Source organism: Vulpes lagopus, chromosome 10 (assembly GCF_018345385.1).
Source record: "Vulpes lagopus strain Blue_001 chromosome 10, ASM1834538v1, whole genome shotgun sequence".
NCBI lineage: Eukaryota > Metazoa > Chordata > Mammalia > Carnivora > Canidae > Vulpes > Vulpes lagopus.
Window position 1 is genome coordinate 93,109,605 of NC_054833.1, and position 19,148 is coordinate 93,128,752.

At 50.7% G+C, this 19,148-nt stretch overlaps 1 long non-coding RNA gene across 1 annotated transcript; it reads right to left on the reverse strand.

Moving 5' to 3' along the window:
• Positions 1-8,605: 8,605 nt before the first annotated feature.
• On the reverse strand, positions 8,606-18,899 carry LOC121501010. Its single transcript, XR_005990479.1, has 3 exons — positions 17,559-18,899; positions 14,231-14,305; positions 8,606-8,899 (listed from the first exon to the last, which is right to left on the reverse strand). It is a non-coding gene; the product is annotated as an uncharacterized LOC121501010 (long non-coding RNA).
• Between the last annotated feature and the right edge of the window lie 249 nt (positions 18,900-19,148).

The window sequence follows — 19,148 nt, forward strand, 5'->3', positions numbered from 1 at the left end:
ATGTGTGGTATGTAAGGGTGTATGGTATGAATGCATGTGGTGTATATGGTGTTATATAGGTAGTGTGTATGGTGTATGTGGTATGTGATATATGTCGTGTGTGTATGTATGTGGTGTGTGGTGTGTATGTGCTGTATACGTGGTGTGTCGTGTGTGTGTGCTGTGTGAGTGTGTGTGGTATGTATGTATGTGGTGTGTATGGTGTGTGTGATGTATGTGGTAGGTATGATGGGTGGTGGGCATGGTATGTGTTGTATGTGGTGTGTGTGCGTGTGTGTGTTGCTCTACCATTCGGAGTCAGGCAGGACTCCATGCTCATCTCCTGGCTCCCCAGTTACCCTCTATGCCCTGAGCCCTTCCATTCAAGAGTGAGCTGATTCTGAGAAGGGGACATGTCCATTCCAGCTGTCCCACTGCTGAAAGGGACCAGTCCTCCGCCAACAAGTCCTATGGTAATTATCATCTATGCTGGACATTTGTAACATCAAGTGCAACAGGTGGTCTCAGTTGAGGGCTTCTTGTGCTCAGGGTTGCATTGAACCCTCAAACCAGGGTCAGGATCCATTTATATCCAGAGAAGAAAACTGAGGCTTAAGGAAGGTAGGTCCATATTAGTGAGTGCTAGAGCTGGGATTTGAACCCAGGCAGCACCAGTAGTCCTCCCCACTGTTACGCAACATTCCCTTGATACAGCTATGAGAGCTTTCTCTTCATTCTCCACTTGACAAAAGAGGCTCATAAGCTGACTAGGACCTTCATCAACAAGTGAAATGGACCACAGTCTAATCATGAGCAAACACCAGACAAATCCCAATAGAGGGACATTCCACAAAATACCTGACCAATATTCCTCAAAAATGTCAAGGTCATCAGAAACAAGGAAAGTTTGAGAAACTGTCTCAGCCAAGAGGATACAAAGGATGACTGTCATGTGATCCTGGATGGGATCCTGGAGCAGAAAAAGAACATTATGTGAAAACTAAGACAATGTGAATAAAGTATGGGCTTTAATTAATAAAAATGTAATAATGGCATATCAATATTAATTCATTAATTAGAGCAAATGTACTATATTAATGTAAGATGTTAACAATAGGGAAATGGGGTGTTAGTTCGGGGGATCTCTGCATGATCTTCTCAATTTTTCTGTGAATCTAGAACTAAGAACTAGTCCATTAAAAAGAATAAGATGACTGATTGGCTGGAAGGATTGATGAACAGACAGGAGGATGACAGAATGGATGGGTGGATAGATGGACAGACGGATGGATGGATGGATGGATGGATGGGTGGATGGATGGATGGATGGATGGATGATGGATGGGTGGATGGATGGATGGATGGATGGGAGGATGATAGGATCGATGGGATGGAAGGAAAAGAAGGAGGATGGAAAGTAAAGCATTAAAGCAAGATTCTCAGAATATTGACAATTCTAGAATCTCAGTGATGACTATATGGGTTTTCACAATGGGTAACTTTCCCATATGTTTGAAATTTCTTCTAATCCAATGTTGAGAGGATAAAAATGATCATAGGCTAAGGGATGTATGCAAGCCTCACCATTTGGTTCCTTTATTCTTTGCACTTTGCACTACTCTGCTGGTGATGAGGGTGAGGGTGGCCACATATTAAGTATCTAAATACATATTTAATATTCATGAAAACTTTGTTGCTGTGCTACTGCCTGAACACATTGCCTCTGGAATTATGCAGTATGGTCCCCTTTTATTTCTAAAGTGGATCCAAATTTTGACAGGGCTAAGGACACCAGGGCAAACTAGGGATTACCCCTAGTTTACTAGGGATGGAGACAGGAGCCCTGGCTAATCACTATTTAGTCCTCACAGCACACAGTCAGGCCATTGGATGGAATCAGGATATTTTTGGGCATGAGCTTTGTGCTAGGCACCTCCTCCTTCATGGGAGGAGGAGAATCTCACACCCAGGACTAAAGAATCTGTCAACGCTTTGGAGAAATGTAACAGAGAGAAACGTGCATCTGGTGACAGGCAGACAGCACTGGGCACATTGCTGCTACCGGTACAGCCCCTCCTCTGCCTGATTGAGGATGGGACGCACAAACAACCCCAAATGCTTCCAATCTGGTCCTTGAGGAGAAAGGATATTTGTGGTAACGGAGAAATTTGCCACCCAGCGCTGTTGCTTTGGTGTCATGTTTCTGTGGTCGCAAGTTATTCATCCAAAATTGGTCTCTGCTAGGAAACGAGAAAAATATTCCATACTATAAAATGAGATTTGAAGTGATCTTCCATCCCAAGGTTGACGTTTGGGGGGAATGAAAGAAAAAAAACGATCAAAAGAAGAATAAAAATTGAAGAAATCCTCCCACCTTTGAAAGGTTTTTCTCGTGTCCAGACACTGGGCTTTCTTTTCCTGGAGTCAGGGTGATCTGCCCACTGTAACTTAGAAGGTCTCTGGTCTTCCCTACTATGGATGTTGGGGTGCAGTCTCAAAGGGCTAAGGGTTAGGGTACACCCAAATGCGAACCCCAATAGCACACTGTAGAATCCCCATAAGATGGCATAACTCCCAAAATGTGTCCTCTCTACCCCCTCAGTTTCCATTTGAAAAAGAGGTTTCTCAGTCAGCCTCTGGTCCAGTTCCTGGAGGAACTAAATGCACACAGTGGCAGCCTACTCTCTGGAAGTGCAGAACATGGGGTGTCTGCTCGAGCTCCCCTGCCTACACCTGCCCCAGGCTCTTCATCGGCAGGATGGGCGGCTGACCTGGGGGTCTCCGACATGGAGAGCTGTAACCCCTTGGGAGCTGATCAGCCCAGGTTGGTCCCAGTGCAGATCCCAGTCCTAGCTCTGCTGTGTGACCCGTCAACTTGCTTGGATCTTGCTAAGCCTCAGCAGCTTCATATACAAAATGGCAATGTGATAATGCTCACCCCTGGGATTTTGTGGGGAATGACCGAGTCAACCCATGCAAAGTGCTTAACATGACGCCGGACCAAAGTGATTACTCAGCAAGTGCCCCCATAATTATGAAGCAGACGCAATTCTGGAGGAGTCTGATCTCTCCTCCCAGATCCCAGGCCTTGCCCGCCTACAGCTGACATGTGAAGGAGTGCTGTTCACAGTTGGGGAGCCCAGGCTCTCAGCTTCCTGGAGGAGTGATGGGGCGATGGAGCCACCCCTTCAGAAACGTGGAAACGCATTGGTTAGCCCACCGCTGCTCCAGGCTTCCCCCACCTTGGGAACAGGTGAGCAGAGAGATAGAGCTATGCACACTGTCCTGATCGGGCCCTTCCCAAGCCTGCTCTGTTCTGCCTGTCACTTGATGTGACCTGGGAAGTGACATTAATAATTATCCATTTAGGTACACTAACTTCCCCTTGTGTGTGCTCACAAGGTTACAGGCCACAGATGGATAGGTCGGCACGATTCCTCACCATGCCCTGGAAGGTGAAGTCCAGCCTGTGTCTCTGGGCTAACAAGCATTTCAGTGTGGGCAGCTTTGCTTCCAGTTGTTTCTTCTGATGACAGACTTTTTGGGGCAAGGACAGAGATTTTGAGCCAATAGAGTAGGGACTGGAACATGCTGGAATGGGTGCCTGAGTTCCTCAAAGACCTCCTTCGCAGCGACACCTGGGGTGTGAGCTGATAACCAGCTGGCTCAGCTGCAGAGGATGAAGCCACTCAGTGTGGATACAGGATCGCTCTGGGAAGCGTTCACAAGGGTAGAGAGAGCATGATCCCCAGTTACTGCCACCCTTAGAGCTCTCACGCTACACACCCTCTGCTTGGGGACCCTGGGAACCGTGGACTGAACCAAAGGCCAACTAGTGATTGGGATTCCTGGTACTAGTCTATCCCAATGACATTCATTGCTCTCCCTGTCCATTCATTCACTTATTCATTCATTCACTTACTCATTCGGCAAATATGCCATGATATCTCCTCTGGGTCAGGCTTTGTTCCAACATACTGGGTACTGAAATACTTCTGCATCCTCAAAGCCCAGACCAACCAGTGCCCGGCACCTGGTAGGAATACATTTTTGAGGGATAGATGGATGGATGGACATGTGGATGGATGCATGCACACATGGATGAATGGATGGATAGAGGGATGGATGGATGGATGGATGGATGGATGGATGGACGGACAGGTGGATGAGTGCTGATATCTGCACTGTATCCACATAAAATCCAAGCAACAATCTGTCTTTTTCTCTTTTTCTTTCTGGAAACAAGTAGATCACCCAGAGGTACAGACCCAGCCTCTCATTCCTACATCCTCTTATGTCCAACACTGACTGGGTTCCTGGGAGAACCCAGGATGGGTTCATATGTTCAGAATCATGCTGGGTCCCCAGGGTCGAAGTTAAAAAGAAATACGGTGTAGGTAGGTCTTTTCTCAGAAGGTAGGGATCTTCTGTTCTCATGGCCCTGCCCAGGTGAGGAATCCAAGATCAGAGAAGTTAGAGACTCAGTCAAGATCACCCTCTCTGCTGCCTTGAGAGGCCAGTGTTTGCTCTAGGCTGGGGCTCTGAGAAGCCAATGCTAAGGAGGGCAGGGTAAGGAAGATGGACAGGCTCCAGCCACTTAGATTCGGAGGGAGGAGGGGCATGAGGGCTGCACGCCTAGAGGGGCTCTGAGAGCTATGGAGCCAGGGGGTAGTGGGCAGTGGGTGGGGCCTGTGGGCTCTCAAGAGCAGAGAAGGGGTGACAGTGCCAGCTTTGGCCAGGCCAGCAGCCAAGCCCCCTCGGACACAACTGGCTCCTGGGACTGCCAGGATCTGCTCCACGTTCCCTCCATATCTCCCAAAACAACCTCGATGACAATAATGATAGCTGATAGACTTGACCCTGACCTGGTGTAGGCCCCCAAGTGGAGAGTCTGAGTCCACTGTTGTGCATGATGCTCCTGAGGGGAAGCCACCAGGGAGGGCAGCACCAGCGTACAGGTGAGGAGCTAGAGTGTGCAGAAGTAGGAAGGTCTGCCCTCTAGAATGGGCGCCCACGACCGACCGCTCGACCCTGTGGCTCCTCTTCACCACCAGCTCTAGGAGGAGCTCCTGCTCACTATCCCAGGGCAAGAGCCCATAAGGATGGGATCCTCGGGGAGGCTGAGAACTTTGCCCCGGCATGCAGCACCTGAGTGGTGGTCTGAGGTTTGTTCCCTGTAGTCAGATCTGTCCCTGCCCTGTGCCGCCTCCTGCCTCGGTACCCAAGTTCCTGGGCCAGACTCTAACTTACCTCCTCTGGGCCCCCGTTCCCCATCTGCAAAAGGAGCGGGTTCATTGATAACAGTGGTTCTCAAGGGTGGCTTTGCCCCCCAAGGGCATTCAGCAGTGTCTTGAGGCATTTGGGGTTGTCCTCACCGGGTGGCAGTGGGGGAAGGGTGGGATGATGCTCAACACCCTGCACCACACAGGACGCCCCCACAAAGAATGACCTAGCCCCAAATGTCAACAGTGCCGAGGAGGAGAGCTCTGATCTAGCGGATGTCAAGCTTCCAGAAACTAAGTGAATGCCAAAGCTTGTCAGAAGTGGAATTCTCCTTCGGGATCTCAGAAAGGAAGGAAAAAAAAAATCCTTTCTCCTTTTCCCAGCATGGGCCCCAGCAAACCCACTCCCCAGCCTCACGCAGGGATCCTTGCAAAGCTGCAGTGAGTGATTGTGGGGGGCTGTGATCCAGACAGGAAAGGGACTAATTGCCCAGCGCAGACCCCGATTTTCTGACTATTTCATATCTGCACACGATCGCGGATCTGTTCCTACTGCTGTTCAGTGCGGGGGGCAGCGACTCCCTTCTTGCATTTTGTGTTTTCCCTCCCGGCTGCCCTGGGACCGAAGCTCAGTGAACTCTGGCGCGGGCTGCAAGAACGTCTTTATAAAGGGCCGCACGAGCTTTCTTACTCTATCGCAGTTCCTGAGGGTGATGTATCACGTTACTAATTCCCTTAATTGCATGTCTAGGCTAAAAACAGACTTTCTTAGTTTTCCTAAGAAGTTACATTCTTAATGACATTAAAACACTGTGGTAAATGAAGCTAAATGTTAACTGGTGCACTGAAATCATGAATCAGTATATAGAGTGTTTACCTAAACTTGTTTACCCTTCTTGGTCACTCATTTTGTAGGTTTTGCCAAAACTGAGAGACGAATCATGGTGTCAGATTCAGGATCTGGAAATAACTCAAGAATTCTTGTTTTCTTTCGATTTTCAGTCCCGGCCTGAGTGGATGCTGCAATCATGTAGTAATCAAAGAATTAGAGAGCAAAAGGCTGCAGGCTGATTCATTTCCCTGGATTTTTGCAGAGGATGGGAGGGCAGCGAGGCTGTAGGGAGAGATGACGTTTTTTCCCCTAAGGATGAAAATCTTAAAACTTGCATTGTTTGGTTCTTTCCAATTCAATTTTGGAAAAAATACAAAGCAAAGAGAGAGAGATGTGTGATTTAGTGTAAGAGGTAACAGCCAATGGAGTACCTACTGGATGCCAGAGGCCCTTCTAAATGCGCTGCGTGTGTCAACTCCCAGAGTTCTCCCCACAGACCCAGGGAGCGGGAAGCAGCGTCCTTCCCAGATGAGGGAGCTGGGGCCCAGATGGGCTGAGTGCCTTCCCCAAGATGACCGGGCTAGCCAGCAGAGGGACTGAGATTGGAGCCCCAGCAGGCTGACGCCCGCACTCCTGACGATGATGCTTCCTGCCCAAAGGTCTAGCTATGAGGTCCTATGTGCTTTCAGGAAATAGAAACAGTCCACAACCGAGACCCATCTGTAACAAGCATTATCGCTTGTAAATCCCTTTCCCCTAGATAAGCTATCACATTGACTTCATGATGGGTTTTCCCCCCTTCTCTGTGGGTTCAAAGTGCTCTTTTGCTTTGTTTCAATTTCTCTCTGTCTCTGTCTCTCTCTCCCGGGAAGCCACATTTTATTTGTAGATAATGTATTTTTTTATATAAACAATGAATTTACAAAATGATCAAACAGAACACTTCAGATCTCTGCATGTGACTTTATGTGCATTTGGCATAAAAAAAAACCCTCATAGACAGCTACTGAACTCTGGCTAATTGTTAGCTGTGCAAAAGAATCTGGGGCAGGGGGTGCACTACTAGCTGCAGTTTACTTTGAAATGCATCAAAAAATAAGAGGGTTTGATGGAAGATGGATGGGGGATGGATGAGTGGATGGATGGATGGATGGATAGATGGGTGGATGGATAGATGGATGGTGGATAGGGGATGGGTGGGTGGGTGGATGGATGGATGGTAAACCAAGTGCAGCAACATACTAACTGCGGAGCTAAGATGGTAGGCACACGGATGTTCACTGTACAATTCTTCAACTTTTCTTCATGCTTACAAATTTTCATTAAAAAGATTGAAAAAATAGAGAAGAAAAATTCTTGATAGAAATTCAAAAGCCACAAGTTAACAATAGATATTCCTCTACCTCACCCTCCCCTCAGTCTCTTGGTTTCCCTGGCAGAGCAATCCCTGGCACCTATGGTTCTGGGCACCCTTCCAGGAGCTTTCGAAGCCTACCTCAGCATATATGTGCTCTCTTTCCAATGATGGCAATGACACAGTAATAATAACTAGTATCGTACAGCCTTTGCTTCATACAAGCACCATCCTATGTGGGTGTTTGATACATACAGGTTCATGACATCTCTTCCATGGCCCTGCAGGGTGGGTGCTGTCATCATCCCCACTGTACAGATGGACAAAGTGAGGAGGAAAAGGAGGCTGAACGTGAGCCCGATGTCAGCCGGCTCATCAGGGGGAGCAGTCGGCATGCAGACTTTTTTGCACCCGGGGGCTCCCACTGAGTGACGTGTCCCAGTGACTGCTGCCTTTGCGAATCCGCCTCTTTGTTCTGAAGGCTACACCACTTTCCATTTTGGGATGGGCCTTGGTTCATCGGCTTGCCTCCCCCCTCCACTCCAACCTGTGAACCAGCACCTAGGCTGTGTCCAGGCTTCTACTACTACAGACGGTGCTGCAGAGGGTGAACCAAACTGCACAGGCTTCTGAAAAAGCCTATGAGCTCTTAAGGTGGGACAAACCCTCGAGAGTGGAACCAGAGGGGTGCCTGGGTGCCTCCATCAGTTAAGTGTCCAACGCTTGATTTCGGCTCCGTTCATGATCTCAGGGTCATGAGACTGAGTCCCACGTTGGGCTCCATGCTCAGTGTGGAGCCCTGCTTCAAATTCTCCCTCTCCACCATCCATGTGCTCTCTCGCACTAAAAAAAAAAAAAAAAAAAAAAAAATTAAATTAAAAAAAAAAGAGTGAAATTGCAGGATCCCAGAAAAACTGCATGCATCATTTTGGTAGTGACCATCATATGTCTTTCCAAGGGGCTTGTCCTGAATGCCACTACAGCCAGCGACATGTGAGAGCCCCTGACCCCCACTCTGCACACACGCACTGCCCCTCCCGTCCACCACCCAGTGCTGCGCCCATGCCAACAGCACCTCCCAGGTTGTGCTGTGCACCACATGTGTGGTCACACCTAACAGCCCCGAGATATTGGGAAAACAATCTAATTGTAGTTAGAATTTGTTTTTCCTTCAATGAAGAGTAGAACATCATTTTATAGATAGGTTGAAACTCATTTCTCTGCCTTTCCTTTGACTAAAATGTTTCTCTCCCAAATTGTGGACTTAAGCTATTGGTTGGCACACAGACTTATTCCTCTCTCCCAGTGTTCTCATGGAACTGGTAGGTGGGAAAATAACATTCACTGAGAAAACACTTCTTTTACTGCTCTGAAGGAAGAAACAAACTGTAAAAGGCGATGTGAGGGGAGCACCTGGGTGGCTCCGTCTGTTAAGCATCCGACTCTTGGTCTTGGCTCAGGTCCTGGTCTCAGGGTGGTGAGTTCAAGCCCCGTGTTGGGCTCCATAGCCCACTTAAAAAAAAAAAAAAGACAGGGAACATGAAGAAGAAAAGAAACACGGATTATGAGAGCCGCCGGGATCCCTGGGCCACATCACCCACTTGAATCTCATTCTGGTCAAACCCTGTTGCAACATTTTCCAAAAGGCTGAAAAAGGAAATACTCTGGCAGCAGAGGGAGGGAAACATGCAGGGAGTGTGTGCTTGAGCGCACGTGTGTGTGTGTGTGTGTGTGTGTGGCACAAGAGTCTATGTGTGTGTTTTACATGGACTTATAAAGACAAAGTAAGGAAGGGGAGAAGGCAAGAAAATTAAACACGAAAAAGCAAGAAAACACGAAAGTTATGTTCAGGAAGACAGCAAGCAGGGAAACATTGCAAGGGGCTCTTCAAGTATTTGTGAGAGTCTGCAGGTGTGTCCTCAACATCTAGAACATTCCGATCCAGTCAGTGTGCATCTGTGCCCTCGGAGAGGAAGTGGTATGCTTCTCCAGTGCCCTGCATGCCCGGTGCCCTCTGAGTAATTCGCTGGTATTTATGAGGAGAACACAGCTTAGCGGTCTCTTTCTGATCTCACACACTTGGAACGTAACTTAGGACAGTACTGTGTGTTTTCTTGTGAAACTGCTCCCTGCCCCCCACCCCCACCCTGAAAGCTCGCGGTTCTTGGGGACTCTTGGGCGGCTCCTGAGCCCTGCCTGTCAGGAAGGGATGGTCCACGGGTCTGGGATAGGAAAGCCAGGCTCATTTTTGGTTTTGGTTTTTTTTTTTTTTTTAATTGTGATGAAATTGCAAACTTACATCCTGAGACTAAAATTAAATGGAGGGAAGGTCTGCCGTTGTGGGTGGTCTTCCTCGGGCGTTTGGAAGGAGGGGTCGGATGGAGCAGGAGAGCGCGTTTAGCAACATTTCCAATAGGGTAATGACAGGAATAATGATAGCTGTCCCACTTGGGAAGGGGAAATCACAAAAGCCTACACGGCGACGAAAATAAACAAGCGTGCAAGGCTGGCCAAGGGGCCTGGGTCCGTTCTGAACTTGAAAAACATCAAAGTGAAGCCAGTTATCAGGCCGGCCAGGCTCCAGGCTCCGCTGCGTCCTGCCCAGCACTTTTATCAGCCTTGGACGAGCTCGGAGGACGGCTGCCCAGCACAGCTGTGGGAGGACGAACAGTGGACCAAGTCTAGGAGCATGTGCTCGGCTGCCGCAGCTGGAGGGGGAGACGCTGATGCTGAACAGCGCACGAGACCCCCTGCACTCGGATGCCAGCAGCGCCGCCCCTCGGGGTGCAGCAGGGAGAGCTGAAGGAGCCCCACTGTGGCCCCAAGAGCCAGGAGCCTGGGCACACGGGGCTGTCTCTGAGGCCCCCTCGTCCGCACATAGGGGGTGTCGCGAGGGCGAAACGCACTGAACGTTCACCCAGTAAAGATGTTTTGAGTTTCTGCCATATGCCAGGCATGGTTCTGGGCACTGGGAACAAAGTAGTGAGAAAATAAGATTTTTTAAAAAGACTTTTGAAGAAATCAGGTTAAAATCAAAACCTCCAGAGAAATCAGATTAACAACGTCCTTGTGGTGATGGAAGTGTTCTGCACGACGCCGGTGGTGGTGGCAGGTGACTCTACGTGCATGACAAAGGTACGCACACAGGCACACGACCACAGGTGAATCGGAGATGGGAGTAAAGGATGGGTTGCATGGGCCTGAATACCCTGCTTGCAACACCATACTAGAGTCTTGCACTGGGGGATTTCCCTGAACCATTTCCTACAGCTACATGTGACTCTACGATGATCTCAATACGAATTCTAGTGAAGCGGGACAAAGCCCCTGCCTCTTGGGACACGTGTTCTGGTGGGGAGCCCCTCCCCTGAGAAGTAAGGTGGATATGGAGCCCTGCCTCCCATTAAGCGTTAGGTGCTGGGCTGTGGGTAATCAGTAATTGCCTGGTTAGGGACACAGGGTCAGTCAGGGTCCTGCTGGGTTGGAAATAAACCGCCACTCAAACTGGGTTTTAAATGGAAGGGGTTTTAATAAAGGCAAGGTGTGCACAAGGTTTGTGGACCTAGACGAGGGATGGCAGGCAGCAGTGGGCAACTGCAGGGACAAGGGAAGAGAGGTGACATCCAGGTAAGGGGTCTACTTGGAGAAGATCCCAACAGGAGCTGTGACCTTAGGTAGGGGCCACAGTCAATCAGGTGGCCCAGCGGGGAGGGAGTGGACAACACCTGGCCTCCCTCCTCCCACTGCCAGCTCCAATCAGGAGCAGAGGCCGGGGCAAGACAACAGAGCCCACACAGGTCAGCCACCAGGGCCGGAGAGAGGGCAGAGAAGGCAGGAGTGAATCTGGAGGGACGCACAGAAGGTAATCCTCACAGAAACCATCCATCAGGATGGTCTATCTTAAGACAGAGACTGGCAACAGCATCAACTTGCCCATTACATCTCAGGGCATCAGTAAGAGGGAGCACAGTGGGCAGCTGGGAAGGCTAGGGCTTGGGTAGCTTGCCCGTTGGGGCAAAGCTCTCCAGGTGTGACTCAGAGGAGCGGCCCCTCCTGGGAGTCACCTGGCTGTCGGCAGCTGAGACTGGCTGCATGCATCGGGACCAGGGGGACAAAGGACTCATGGCAATGATGGGGAGCATGGGAAGAGGGACGAGGACCCCTCTCTGCATTCCCCAGAGCTTCATAAACCACAGGACAGGCTTTTGAAATTCCCCCAGTGGGGGCTGGAGTGGATTTGGCTGACTCCCCACTGGGGTCTGGGGCTGTGCAGGCTCCGACTGTTCTTCAGACCGACTACCCTGAGGACCAAAGCAGTGCTTCTCCGTCCCTGGCTCCCAGAGGCTCGCGTTGTCCCTGTTTGGGGCACTGGCGCCACAGCTGTGAGCAGCACACATGCACAAAGGCTTGCCCTCCTGACAGCCAGTGGGGGAAAGCCCATGGAGAGACTTGCACAAAACAAAGCAGAGAGGAAGTTGGATGGTGCATTAGTTTCCTAGGGCTGCCCAAAATTGCTACAAACCAGTGATTAGAACAACAGAAATGTATTCTTTCTCCATTCTGGAGGCCAGAAGCCCAACACCAAGGTGTCACAACCTCCAAAGGCTGAAGGGGAAGATCCTTCCTGCCTCTTCCAGCTCCTGGGGACCCTGGGCGTCCCTTGGCTTATGGCCCTCTTCCTCTTCCTTTCTGGTTTAAGGTACCAGTCTCGGATTCAGGATGCTCTCCTTTGCAGATTCTTAACCTAATATATCTGCAAAGACCCTTTATCCAGATAAAGTCCCATCCACAGGTTGCAGGGATGAGAATGTGGACATACTTTGGGGGCCACCATGTGTGGTTACAGGGAATGGGGAGCCTGGCAGAGCAGAGGAGGAAGAGGGACCGCCCGGGCTGGGGAGAGGCGAGGGGAGGCGTCCACGAGGTGCACAGCCATCTGCCCTCTGAGAGCAAACCCTGGTGGCTTGGATGGGGCCCCAGGTGAAGTCCCGCCCTCGCCATCACTCCCTGTGCCGGGTATCGAGTGCTCTGTGTGTACTTGTGGGATGGATTTCCTCGTGTTATATAAGTTGGGTGGCTAAAGCAGCCATCTGTGTTTTACAACATCCAGAAAGCCCATGCCACCTTCAGGTACCGACCAGACCAAGTCAGCAGCCTGGGTCTGTGGGAGGAAGATCTCCTGCAGGTGGGCCAGCTGCATAAACTGGGAGTGAGGGGGCAGGGCTAAAGGGAAACCCGGGGCCCCTCCCTCAACAATTAGGAATTTCAGGATGGTGACAACTGGGGGTGAAACCTGGCTGGGCCTGTCCAACAGGGACCCAGTTTGTGTGGTGGAGGGTCAGGGCAGAGCTTCTCAGCCCAGGCTGCTCCTGAGAATCACCGGAGGTGATCGGAAAGCAAGCCCGGACTCCCGGACCCCACCCTGGCCACTGAAATCAGAGTTCAGGTGGACTCTCAGGCCTCTTCCTCAAAGGGCACCCGTCCCCTTGCACAAGGGCCCACTTCTGCCCAGCACGGGGTCGGCGGAGCTGGAGTGGCGACACGGCATTCTCACCACTCCGCATGCTGGGGGTGGAGCTCGGCTCCTGTACCTCCAGACGGTAACCGGCCAACTGTGCTGAAGCTCTCTGACACCACTGGCTCCTACCGGCTCCTGGGGGGAGTGCTGTCAGTGTTGGCTACCCTAACCAGGCACCTGGGCCAGCACTGAGGCACAGGTTGGTATCCCGCAGGTGCTTGTGAATGCATGACACCTGGGTGTGAGAATTAGGGGAGGGAAGCAAGGGTCTGAGGTGTGCAGCATTCCTAGAGTCCTTTCCTGGCTCCTCTTTTGGGTTTCTTACTAACAGCAGGGACCAGCTTGAGTCTTTGCCTAAATTAAACAGCCCCTTCTGTGACTCCCAACCCAATGAAAATACACTCCCACAGCTTACACTCACACACACACACATTTATTTTCATTGCTGTTCGTACTTCTCCTCTTATAGTTTCTCTAATCCTGATCCTAAGACTCATCTGATTTTGTTCAGAGCCCAAAGCACAGCACTGAAGGCACACACCTGGTCTACCTGCAGCGAGTCAGTGGGTGGGTGGAAGGGCAGTCCAACACTGGGTGCCCACCATGCTGGGACGCATAGGGAGGCACAGAAAAGTCAAAGATATGGGTGGAGTATACCCTGCAAGGAGCAAGAAATATGATGTAGAGGAAGGAGCCATGGTCTACATGGTATAGAGGAGGGATCCCATGGTCTACGTGGAGTAGAGGAGGGAGCCCCTGATCTCTGCAATATAAAGGATAGAACCCATGGTCTCCATGGGGTAGAGGAAGGAGCCATGGTCTATGTAGGGCAGAAGAAGGAGCTGTGGTCTATGTGGGATAGACGAAGGAGCCCATGGTCTACATGGGGTGGAGGAAAGAGCTTGTGATCTACATGGTGTTGAGGAAGGAGCCAGTCTACATGGTGTAGAAGAAGGAGTTCATGGTCTCCATGGGGGTGGAGGAAGGAGCCATAGTCCACATGGTGTAGAGGAAGGAACCACGGTCTATGTGGGGTAGAGGAGGAGCCATGGTCTAGGTAGTGAAGAAGAAGGGGCATGTGATCTAGAGGTGAACTGTCTGGCTTCAAAACCCAGGCACCATTGCTCACCAGGAGCGTGAACCCAGGCAATTACTTAGCTCTTGCTATGCTTAGCTTCCTCATCTGTAACCTGGAGACAAGGAGAGTGCTTTACTCTTTATGGCTGTTGGGAGAGTGGGATGATTGCACACACTGAGTTAGTTCCATGCTTGTGAAAGAGCCCTCCAAGCAAGCCCCATGTGGGTTCACTGTCTTCATTATTCACCTACTGCGTCAATGAGAGGCTGAGTGCTCCTGGGCTCCTGGCTGTCCTGCTGCCTCTGAGCTTTATTGTTTTCATCTATAAAATAAAGATGAACAGTGCTAGGCATTTAGTAGATGCTCAGCAAAATTATTCTCCTTCCCTGAAATTGCTTATAGTCTAGTGGAGACAGGATGCCCCACAGTGGAGGTGAGTCTGAGGGTCCTGTGGGGATTTCAGACAGTCGGCGTTGTGGAATCTCGGAGAAATCAGAGCCCCTTCTCACCCCGACTACGAGTCAGGGATGCCTCAACATCCTTTCCACTTACCCACCCTGAAAGCTGAGGTTAATTATTACAATTCCAGTATATCACTTTCATTTTTGAAAAGTTGTAATTCCTCAACTAACATATATTTGTTGTGGGAAAATTAGAACATGCAGATATACAAAAAGAAGGAGACAAAGATCCCACCATACCCCACCAGCCAGAGATAACCAGTTAACATGTTGGTGAGCGTCCATCCAGATTTTCTTACTTAAAACGCAGCAATGGAATCGCCTCGCCCTCTAATCCACTCCAATCTGGCTTCCCCCTCACCACATCACTGTCCCCCACCTTGTCAAGGTTACCAGTGACCTCAATGTGGCCCAGTTCCGTGACCACTTGAGTGATTTCACTGCCACCCTATTGTAGTGACACTACTATGATCAATCATCCTTCTTGCTGAAACTTGTCATACATCTTATTTATATATAAATAGATTTTTAAGTTAATCCCCTCCCCAAATGTATAGAATCTTAAAGCTATGGAAATAGCAACAACCTCCCTGATCCCTGCCTTTGCATCCCTTCCCACCCCAGGAAACCAGTGCATGGAGTCCGATAAGGAGCCGCAGCCCCATTAAGACCAACTGGCCATACGGCAGACATAATGGGGGTATGGGGTATGGCTCCGCTTGGCCGGGAAGAAGGAGGGTGTAGACCTATGCCAGCCGGTATGGTAGCCCCTAGCTGCACGTGGCTACTGGGCACTGGCAGTGTGGCTGGTCAGAACTGAGATGTGCTGTCATATTTTGAAAAATTGGTATAACGGAATTTTAAATATCTCAATTTTTAACATTAATTGTGGGGTACTATTTTGGATATATTGGGTTAAAATATTTTAAAGGCATTTCCACCTATTGCTTTTTGTATCTTTTTTTTTTTTTAATGTGGTTGCTAGAAAATTTTAAATTACATGTGTGGTTTGAGTTATATTTATATTGGGCAACACTGGCCAAAACATCCCCCTTTCTCACACCCGCAAAATTATTTATGCCTGTCAACGAGCATTTATTGGCTTCCTGTGATCTCACCACCCCGTCAGGTGAAAATTGCTCATCTTTGTTTGGCAGATAAAAATGTACCCCTTGAAGAGATGGGAGACTGCTGAAAAGAGCAGGCTCTAGAACCAGATCTCCATCCAAGTCAGGGCGTGTCCCTGTCCTCCTCGGAAGCACCCCTGCCTGGAAGGCTGGTCCGGGGCTCCCAGCCTTCCAGATCTGGGCCTGAGAGCCTTTGTGCCTTGCTCAGCCTCGCTCTCTGCGGGAGTCTAGACTTCCAGGGGACTCTGCTTCTGATTCTGGAAGCCCGAGGGAGCCCAGATAACTGGGGAAAGAAAGCAGGGCCTTCTCTGCCTTGCAGCCTTGCCTTCCCCCACCTTGAAACCCTCCCCTGCCCCTGCCTCCCCCACCCTACAAGCTTGCTCCCTCCCTGCCTCCCCTGCCCTGCAGCCCTGCTTTCCCACTGCCTCCTCCTGCCCTGCAACCTTGTTCTCCTTCTGCCCTCCCCGGTGCCCTGCAACTCTTCCCTCCCCTTCACTATCCAAGAAGAACAGGTTCTGTGGAGTGGAGGGGAGGCTGCCCACTGTCCTGCTGGGTCCTCTTTCCATTAGGGTGACTGTTGACAGGAACATGTCACAGTGGAAGACGGATGCTGGCTTTGTCACCTAAGTCCTCAGACCTCAGTGTCAGAGGCGGCCCCAAAAGGCCTTTTCTCTGTAAATCACTGCGTTTATTTAGTCCTTGAGGGCTGTACACAGAGCCCGGCAGGCCACAGAGGTGGTCCATCCAGTTCCCCCTGATGGTCACCAGTTGGGAGCAGGGCCTGCCCTGGACACACCATCCCTTCTACCACAAGGACACCAGAACCAGACTGGTTCGAATCCACCTGCTTCAGGAATTTCTTTATGGATTAGAAGCACATGTCAGTCTTCATTAGATGTGATTCTAACCGTCCAGTTTGCATTATTTATAGCAACATAGTGAGTTGGGGAAACCAACACAGATTTGGGAGTCCTGCAGTAGCCTCTGATAGCACCCCGCATGCCTTCCGGGTGGGCCTCACAGCTGTGTTTACGGGGTGCCACTGTGCAGCCAGCAGTGGGCTTGGAGCAGCCCCTCAATCAGAGCCAGATGTGCCATTTTCTAAAAGAAGAAACTGAGGCCAGAGAGGCGTAGAGGTAGCCAAGGAATGGTGGCATCAGAACTTGAAGGGGGCCACTTTTCATCAAGGGTCTCAAACAGACCACGGGCTGGGTGACCATGTGAGAGGCCCTGCCAGTGACCACAGCCCCACACTGGGATTGTTATGTAGATAAGGAAGGCAGGACAGTGTCCCTGGAAGGTGCTGTGAGTCAGCCTGAGCTAGAGCGGTGGGGACACCCACCTGCTGTGGGAAACCCAGCAGGCAGCTCCTCCGGAGGTTAAACCTACAGGCACCGTGAGATCCAGCAATCCCACTTCTGGGCTTATACCCAAAACGTTGAAAACAGGCACTTAAGCAGAATCTTGCACACAAATGTCCCCCAGCCACACTATTCAGAACAGCCAAAGCTGCAAATGGCCCCAGTGTCCAACACCCGGTGGCTGGAGGGAGGAAACGTGGCCCATCCACAAGGTGGGACGTCACTCAGTGTGACAGGGAGCGCTGGCACGCACACAGTGTGGAGCCCCTGGGAAGGGCCATGCTGAGGGAAGAGGCAAGCACACGGGATTGCATAACGTGGGAGTCCGTGTATGTGAAACGTCTGGAATAGACTCACCATGGAGCCAGAGAGCAGATGGGTGCTTGCCGGGCTGGCTTAAGGGGGACGGGGAGTGACAGCGGATGGAGGGGCTGCGTCTCTTTGGGGATGATAAAGATGTTGGGTACTAGACGAGGTCATGCGACATCGTGAATGTGCTCAGTGCCGTGGGTTTGTACCCTTCCCATGGCCCACTTGACGCCTGCAGATTTCCCAGCCGCATAAAGAACGTCAGGCACACGCAAGCAGAGGAGCAGACAACCGGGGCCGGGCTGGGGATTACAGACCTTCTCTGTGCTGTGCGGCAGGAGGGCCCGCCAGACTCTCCTGTGTTGTCTTCAGTTTTTACAGCGCAGACCCCTTGTGCCTTCTTCTCGCTGCCCAGTGTCATCAGGGAGGAGGACTCCGCGAAGACAGGCAGCGCAGTCAGGCGCTGGGGCGCAGGCGGGGAAGCCACTACAGGCCTCACGGAAGGCCAGCCCCCGCTGCAGCCCAGAGTCCCCCCCACCCCCAACCACAGGGCAGGGCGTTGCGGGAGCTGCAGGCTGATTCTCCAGGCTCCAGAAGGTTCTCAGCTGAGACCATTTGCTCTTTCAGAGAGGCAGGCTCCTTATCTCAAGCTTTCTTCAGCCACAGGGGAGGAGTTCGCAGGCCATCTCCCCGACTGCAATCTCCCGAGACGTCTCTGCACCCCTTCCTCCAGCTCCGGTCTGGGTAGGCCTCTCCAGCAAATTTCCTGCAGGCAGCTGAGATTGATAGCTGATAGCTGCCCAGAGGGAGCCGCCCCCCCACCCCCCCCCCAGGCCTGAGCTCTGCAGAGGGAGCTGGATGCTGGATGCTTTCACGAGAGCTGCTGCATTTCCATAACAACCTGAGGTTGCTCTCCCGCAAGTCCCAGCTAATGGGCTTAGAGCTCCCTTGGAGATCAGAGACCAGAGGGTTCAGGGTGAAGGTGTAAAGAAGCTAGAAGCTAAGGCGGGCATCTCAGAACCACAGTGGAGATTCCACATCCTTGCTCCTTAAAGTAGCAACACAAAACAAAACAAAAAAAGTGAAAGGTGTTAATGCCCAGTGTTGACAAAGGTGTAACGAGACAGGCGTTGGCGTGCACAGCTGACGGACCGGTCAGTGAATTTACAGCCTTTCCACGCGGCGATCTGTCAGTGTATACACAGGAGCTTACAAGTGTCCACACCCTCGGAGCTGTAATTCCCTGGGAACTTACTGGCGGAAACACACAGGCAGGCCCATAGGACACGTCCACATCCTCGTGCGTGAAGGTGCATCTCCAGGAGCAGCTCACAGGCCGGTCCGGGGTAGGGGACAGGCTGGTGCAACGCACAGTGAGCTCCAGGGAGGCGTCAGCTTCACATCTGCGCTGTGTCCTGTCCTGGCGCTTCTGTTCCCTGGCAGAAGCATCTTCCTCTACACTTCCTTCCACTACAGGATTCATTTTTTTTTTAGTTTAAAATATACATTTTCCCAAATAATATTTAAAGAAATGGAAATATTTCATGAAGAAATGGCAATAACCCCTGGGTGGTTAAGCATCTGTCTTGGGCTTAGGTCATGATCTTGGGGTCCTGGGATCGAGTCCCACCTCCGTCTGGTTCCCTGCTCAGCTGGGAGCTGCTTCTTTCTTCCATTCCCTCTGCCCCTCCTCCCTACCCGCTTTCTCTCTCTCTCTCTCTTAAATAAAATCTTTTTTAAAAATGATGAAAAAAATAAGATCTAAAATTATATAATAATTCTAACTAGGTTTTATATATATATATATATATATATATATATATATATATATATATAGAGAGAGAGAGAGAGAGAGAGAGAGAGAAAGGTTGAGAGAGAGAGATAAAATATAACAAAATGCATAAAGC